Source organism: Euwallacea similis, chromosome 27 (genome assembly GCF_039881205.1).
Source record: "Euwallacea similis isolate ESF13 chromosome 27, ESF131.1, whole genome shotgun sequence".
Taxonomy (NCBI): Eukaryota; Metazoa; Arthropoda; class Insecta; order Coleoptera; family Curculionidae; genus Euwallacea; species Euwallacea similis.
The window spans coordinates 89,994-98,048 of record NC_089635.1 but is presented as its reverse complement, the minus strand read 5'-3'; the positions used below and the strand labels follow the sequence as shown (position 1 = coordinate 98,048).

The 8,055-nt window shown below is 34.5% G+C and overlaps 1 long non-coding RNA gene across 1 annotated transcript; it reads right to left on the bottom strand.

Moving 5' to 3' along the window:
• Nucleotides 1–5,973: 5,973 nt before the first annotated feature.
• Nucleotides 5,974–6,614, bottom strand: LOC136417322 (uncharacterized). Its single transcript, XR_010752800.1, has 3 exons — nt 6,525–6,614; nt 6,139–6,466; nt 5,974–6,082 (listed from the first exon to the last, which is right to left on the bottom strand). It is a non-coding gene; the product is annotated as an uncharacterized lncRNA (long non-coding RNA).
• Nucleotides 6,615–8,055: the final 1,441 nt, after the last annotated feature.

Below are 8,055 nucleotides of genomic sequence, written 5' to 3'. Positions count from 1 at the left end.
GGAGTTGTTAATGAAAATTTTGCTGAAGCTGCAAGGGAATACAGGCCAAGATTTGTTCAAAGACGTCAACCTCATCCCTCTGTATTTGTTAATATCCACAGAAATTTGTAATTATGAATTAAAAAGCCGTAATGATCTAATTCCTAGAAATAACGGCCAACCAGTAAGATTGGAAAACAGAATTCTTCGTGCATTTGATAGAAACCCCACTAATACTAAAGAAGAACAAGAGTCATGCCTATCATTTGCAGACTGTACAAGGTTTACATCCAGGAGATGAGGAGAAACGATTGGTTTTTTTGCCGTTGAATGTTAAGATCCCTAGGACAAAACAATCATTTTTTAAACAATATTCTGTGGACCGATGAGTCATGTTTCACTCGCAACGGTATTGTCAATTTGCTCAATCAGCATGTGTGGGCAAAGGAGAATCCACATGCAATCTTCCAAGAAAGTTCCAAATTGAGTTTAGCATGATTTGGCTGGGAATAGGGTAAACGGTATAGTTATTGGATAGATTCGATTTAGAAATCTGTAATAAGCACAAATACAGTCATAATTGAATATTTTACTAAGAGATGGCGAGATTGTTTACATTTCTGCCAAGAAATAAAGGGGGTTTACTAGGAATGCTTTATAAGAAAAGTTACTGTGAGTATAGTATTGGAGTGCATAGTGTACTGCGTACAAGGTAAGATTTTGATAAGTAATAATTTTAAAAGCAACAATTTATTGAATTTCAATCGCAATTTGAACTGTTCTAATATTTCTACAATAATTTACATCCTTCCAATTTAGTATTTTTTATAGATTTACCCACATATTTTCATTTCAGGAGTTGTGTCACCTTGTCCAACATCTGTATGTACTACATATCGCCCAATGTTATACCATTGGTCCAACCTACGGATCAAAATGCAATATGTCTCACAAAGCTATTTATTCGTAAAACTTTGTTGTTTGGCGTTTTTGCAAAAAATCACGTCTAAATAGCTTTAGAATCCATAACTATTAGAGATGCCACTTGAAATTTGGATTTGGCCTGGGGAAAATTAAAACCCGTAGTAATTAGAAAATGTTGGCATAATATTTTACCAAAAACAGATGATTCTGATTAGGGAGAAGAAAATATTCCTTTGACTATTTTAAAACTACGATTAAAAGACGAAGATCCGAAATATGCAGAATCTGAAATTATGAACACCTTAAAGCTCATGAATCCCATTGTAAGTTAAAAAATAAAAAGTCTATGCAGATGTATGTTCTTAAAATGACAATTTATAGGTATGGAATCAGAATGAAGTCGAAGTTTGGAATGAGGACCACCAATCAGAAAATGAACAAAATAAAGAAATTGAAAGTGAGGATGAAGACAGTGATGTTACTACAAATACTATTATTACAGACAAGTTGATTTCCACTAGTGAAGCCTTGAAATCTTTAAATACTGTTATTCAATGGGTCGAGGAAAACTCAAATAAACTGGAATATTCTAGTGTACTTGTTCTTCAAGGCCTGAGAGCTAAGTTGGTGCAAAAAATGTATAGTAAGTCAACAAAGCAAAGTAAATTAATACATTTTTTTCATTCTACGAACTAACTTTATTTTATGCATGTATGTCTTTTATTTTCTACTCTGTACATATGAATGTTTGTATATATTTCTACATATACTATCTTTTTTCATTAGGATATTTCATTGGTTTTGTTATTAAAATGGATAGGTATATACCTAAAGCCTTGGCCAAAATTATTTGCCACCCCTCTCAATTCTTAGAAATTTAATTTTTTTTGACTCTAAGCAATTATTTTGTATTTTATTATTAATTGGTGCGATCACCTGAATAACGTAAATAAAGCACCACATCATAAACATGCGAGAACAAGTTGGGACACGATTACAGTAACAAACTAGAATTTTACTTATAGGTATTCATTTTATTCGGTCACTCGTAGTGTGCACATCGATTAACAATTATTAGCTTATAGTCGTTTATTCTAAAGAAAACTCTTATTTTTTGATAAAAATGCCAAAAACGAGAGAATTAGATTTAGCAAAACCTATAAAAATTCAATTACTTTTTGAGGAAGGTAAAAATAAAACATAAATCGCAAAAAAAGTCAAGTGTCCTCATAGTACTGTGAGATATACATTAAAACGTTATAAAAAATCAAAAAGTCATGAAAATTTAAAAAGAAGTGGAAGAAAACATACTACAAGTGCAAGAGAAGATCGGCAATTGGTACGCACTTCTTTACAAAATCGGAAAGACACATCTTCTGAGCTGGCTGTAAAATTATTCGGGGGCACAGAGAAAAAAGTTTCTGCCAGAACAGTCAGGAGACGGCTTCAATATGCCGGGCTCAAAGGTTGTAAAGCAAGGAAGAAACCGTGGCTGTCAAAAAATATTTAAAAAAGACGCTTGCAGTGGTGTATTCAATATGAAAATTTCATTGAAGAGGATTAGTCAAATATCGTGTGGTCGGACGAGTGTAACTTCGAGGTACATTTATTTTATGAATTCTAAATTTATTTCAATTACACTATAGTAATAGAAGAACAAGTAAAATTCCTATTAGTCGTTTTTTAAATATTCATTTATTTTAGTAATAATTTAAGGTTTTTGGTACCGCGCGTACAACCTTTGTTAGACGCAGGATAGGCAAAGAATACAAACCAGAATGTATCGCACCAACCATAAAACACGGAGGAGGAAGTATAATGGTATGGAGTAGTATGTCGGCATACGGGGTAGGCGAAATCGTTGTGTGTGAGGGCCGAATGGATTAAAAAAAATATATTCAAGTACTGGAAACGGCACTAGAACCGTCTTTCAATAAAATGGTTGGTGACACCAACATGGATGACGTTCGTTTTCAGCAAGACAACGCGCCATGTCACAAATCGCGAATGACAATGAAGTGGTTCTCGGATAATGAGATTGAGGTTATAGATTGGCCTCCTCAGTCACCGGACCTCAACCCCATTGAACATCTTTGGGCGATACTGAAGCACAAAATTAGAGAACACTCTATTACATCAAAGGAATCACTAAAAAATGTTTTGATTTAGGAGTGGCATAATATTACTCCACAAGAATGCCGACGTTTAGTGTCAAATTTACCTAAAAGAATCGCCGCTGTTATTAAAGTTAAAGTTTTTCTACTAAATATTAATGTTTAATGTTTTATTTTAATAAATATTCCTATTTTGATCAACTGGTATTTTCCTTTTATCTCGAATATAAAATAATTTAAAACGATTGAGTTTTAACATAAGTGGCAAATACTTTTGGCCAAGGCTGTATATAAACACACAGGTTCATGTGTGTGTCTGAAACGATGCTTAATAAATTAATTCCTTTTCTACATCTTGATATAATAAGACACTCTTTTAAATGTCTTGATATAATAAAACACTCTTTTAAATCTATGGGACCGCATAGTGAAAAATAGAAAATCATTAGTAATTAGTATGTTTTCTTTTCACCCTCATAATCCAATAGTAATTATCACAGTATTTTTATATGCACTCTAAATAGTGAATGACCTCAGTGGAGTAATAGAGCCATTCATTAATTAATTCACTATATCGACACCCTATTGTATAACGAACGCGTATATTTTTCCACCGGGACTCGTCTCAGACTTAACTTTCAATGTTTCGTTGTTACACGTGAAAGCCACAAGTTGTGTTTCACATTAGAAAATTATTTTTTGGAGTTTTATTTGTCCTGTGAGTTGTTTAAAGACAATTTTCTTAAAAATGGATCCATCTCTGTATGTGAAACAACACAATTGGTAAGGTTTTCGTTGTTTATATTAAAGTGTTGGACTTTTAAAAGTTTAAATTAGTAAAAGTCAATGTGATAAAGTAATGATATGTTGCCGCTACAGTTACAAATGTTCATCATTGTAATTTAGTGTAAACATTTTTTATTTTTGCTAAACGTCCGTTATAACGGACGGGATGCGCCATAGTACAACGCACTTTTTTTTTTGGTAAATCATAAATGCATTCATTTTTCAAAGTAATTTGGTAAATAAAAATTTGGTGGTAACCTTATACATATATACTTTTTTAGATTGTCTTTAGAACAACTTTTTGAAACTTTAGAAAAGGATGTTAATGTTTTTCCTCTTGATATATATGCGGAACTTCCAGATGATAGGAATGATACAGACATAGATGAAGATTTTAGTGACGACAAACATATTGCTGATCTGAATTGCCTAGGTCCCAGAATGCTTAAAACTACTTGTGAGGTAAAATCCCGATTTGGACAATCAGTCCAAGAGAAGGCCGTCGTTGAGAAAGGCTGTGTGGGAAACTCGATGGAAGACTCGGATTCCAGACGAACCTTTATCAAAATATTTACGTCGAAGTAAGGCAGATAATATACCAAGTACTTTGCAAAAAAATGACATAAGTGAATCAAAAGAAGAAAATATAATTCAGTTGGAATGCCGGTAAGTCAAAATTTGACATGAGGGTTGAATGTATTCCCAAAGAACCGTTGAGCGAAGCTAATGAATGTCAAACGCCATTGGACTATTTCCACCTGTTTTTTCCCGAGCAATTGTTACAAGAATTTGTTGTACAAAGTAATTTATATGCTGTTCAGAAGAATTAGTCGCTCAATGTGTCATTAGATGAAATGAATGTTTTTTTCGGGGGTCTTTTGATGTCAGGTTATGCAAAATACCCTAATAAAAGGATATTGTAGTCTAGTTTGCTGGACGTGCCAAAATTGCTTCAAGAAAGCATAAGACTAAACAGGTTTGAACAAATTTTGCGAAATTTTCACTTGAATGACAATTCCCAATTGGATCAACAAGACCGCTTGTATAAACTTAGACCGTTGAAAACACACTTGTACCACGCATTTCAGTATCACGGAGGACTCGAGGAAAATTTATCAATCGATGAAAATATGATTCCTTACTACGGAAAACACTTTGCCAAACAGTTTATAAAATCAAAACCAATAAGATTTTGATTTAAGAATTGGACACTATGTACCGACTTTGGGTACTTAATCAATTTTGAAATGTACACTGACAAAAATACAGGCCAAGAAAATACATTTGGTGTTGGCGGAGATATTGTAGTTAGCCTACTGAAGCAGGGAAACATTCCATCAAACAGTGGGTATAAGATATTTTTCGATAATTACTTTTCATCAAGCTCTCTCATGAATCATCTTGTTGAGGACGGTTATTGCGCCAGGTCTACTATTCGAGATTCTCGAACAGGAAAATGTTCTTTGCCAGATACGAAAGTGATGAACAAAAAGAAGAGAGGTTTTTACGGCTTCAGAACTGATGCTGAAAAAAGTTTGCCTAGTTCGCTGGAAAGACAACAAAAGTGTCACTTGTATAACTAATTATGACGGAATTGATGTAGGGACCTGCACAAGATATTCACGTGAAAAAAGATGCAGAATATCGGTTACACAATCAAGATTGTTCTCGAATTATAACAGAATGGGTGGTGTTGATAAAATGAACCAATCAGTCGCAACGTATCGGACTCGAATTAGGCAGAGAATGTGGTGGTGGCCAATTTTTGTATACTTTCTTGATGTTGCAGTTTCAAACGCCTGGATTTTGTTACGCACGCTGAAGCCAACAGATACTTTTGCTACCAATGGTCTATTACACTTTAGAAGGAGAATTGTTGTGGATTTGTTCACAACGCATGGTACCTCATCTTCTCGTGGAAAATCTATATCTACACCAAGCGAAAACGTAAGATTCGACGGTAAAAATCATCTTATTGATTATAACAAGACTGAAAGAAGATGCAGATTGTGTGGAAAGAAAGCACATTTCATTTGTATAAAGTGTGATGTTGGGCTACACCCAAAATATTGTTTCAAAACATTTCATACTAATTAACTTCCCATGCATACAGTCCGTTTAAACGCACATGTTATTTGTTTTTAACTAATAGAAATAAAAATCAGAAATTGGCCATTTTTGATTTTTTATTATTAAATAACTAAGATCTACCAATTAAACTTTCTGCACTAATGGGTTAATCACTATTGCTGGATGGTGGTGTTACACCATGCTCTTCCCTGAAACAAACTTAAATAATTAGTACACAATAAACTGCAAAACTCTCGTTTATTACCTTTCGAAAATTAACCACTGCTCATGTACAATTTCCTGTGTTCTATGATTTGGGAATTCGACAATTAGATATCTCCCTTCGGTCAAAGTAAAGCGAATGTGTAACCCTTCCGGGGTGTTTCTTAATATCTCGTGTAATGGTATGCTCACTGTAACATTATTATGAAGGACTTCTATTCGTCGTTCTCCTTGGGTCCCAACGAATGAAAGATTTCCATTTACTCGTATAACATTTCTGCCGTAGGAATATGAAAACATACACGGATAGCTGTTTGCCATTTTCAACTTGAATGTTTGATACGCTTTCCAAGTATGTAGCACGTTCTCGACTGAAAATAAAATATTTTACACTTTAAAAGTATAAAAACAGATTAAACGCATACGTACAATCCATTGTGATTTTTTCTTTGAGCGAAATAGATGAACATTACAATATGTGTTAGGTTAAGAGTGTTCAACGGTTCATTACAATGTCAGATTTAATACTTGTAGGGTGTGTGGCGTAGCCAGCAGCACGGTGCAGTGTCACCCGTCTATTAATGACAGTGATAACGCACTGCGAACCAGAGCAACATCTCGGTTCTGTAGAGAATTTAAACAACGGCGGAAAGCATTTTCCGTAATGGTTTCTGGAATGTTCGACCAAAAACTCTATAAAACCGTTGATCACATCAACAACCCCCTCTTTTCTCTTTTGGGATACTCTACATGTACTCCAACTGATAACAATCATACTTTGTACACAGTAGATATAAGTTTATTCTAAGTTTAGTAATAAAACATTTAACGTTCCTCTTTTACGAATTCTGTGTGGAAATCCCATTTGTGATATCCAATGGAAAACGCCTAGTGATTCCATACATCGACGACAGGACAGGTGCATGACGAAAAATTCCATTGTTGACTTTGGAAGGAAGTTGTCTGAGAAGTTATTGTTGTGCAGTAAATGTTTCAGCTGGATTGCGTGATCATGTTGAAAAACATGTCGCGTAACATGTCTTATCAAGTAGGCAGTGGAATTATTTGAGCGTCAATCCGTATGTATTTAATACGTTATGCCTAATCTCAAAAATAAATGTGTGGTGTTTTTCTTGAGATACCTTTCGCTCCGCAAACCTGCACCGACAAATGATACTGTCATGTAGATCTCACTTGACGGGTGACAGCAGTGGTCGGACAAAAAGGAGTTGTTAGCCTTTAAAAAGAAAACAACCCCCTAAAATTACTCATTGGTCTTAAGTTCTCTCGAGGTAATGTACATCTCTAACATCCTTAACATTAAACATACAAAGCTGTGATAGTGTACAACATAGTTCTTAACATAAATAAAATGGTTCTGTCGCAAGAGGCGCACATCATTCTCAAGGATCAGATTTTTTGACGGGTTGGAATACTGATCCCGCAGCGTGTTCATACTGGGACAGTAACGATCGCCCAAACCGTGTACACCACATACACGCTGTATCGTTGTTGACGCCGTGTCGTTATACGGAAAACCCTATAAACCCCACAAATGTACCAACCTAACCTCGTTTCAAAATTCAACTCTGTTTACCTTTATTATTAGTTGAATTTTATTAAAAATAGTCTTTTCCAAAGCATCACGAACTTGTGTATTGGTTCGTTACAGTTTTCTGAGTGTTAAAAATGGTATTTACACTGGAACAAAAAGCTTTTAGGGTTGAATCTTATTTTTGGAATGGCCAGTTCCTAAACGGAGAATGGGCTTATAAAATTCAACCTTGCCTTCAAGAGTTTCTTGAAAAGTTTTCCTACATTGCAGTGCTGGAATTGCAATTTCGTAGCTCTTTGGATTATGTTATGAAATTGTTTTGTAAAACTGAGAGTGTTTAAAAGAATTCAGAAAAAAGTAGACCTACTAAAATAACCTCAGAACTTGTTGAAAATGTGAGGCGAG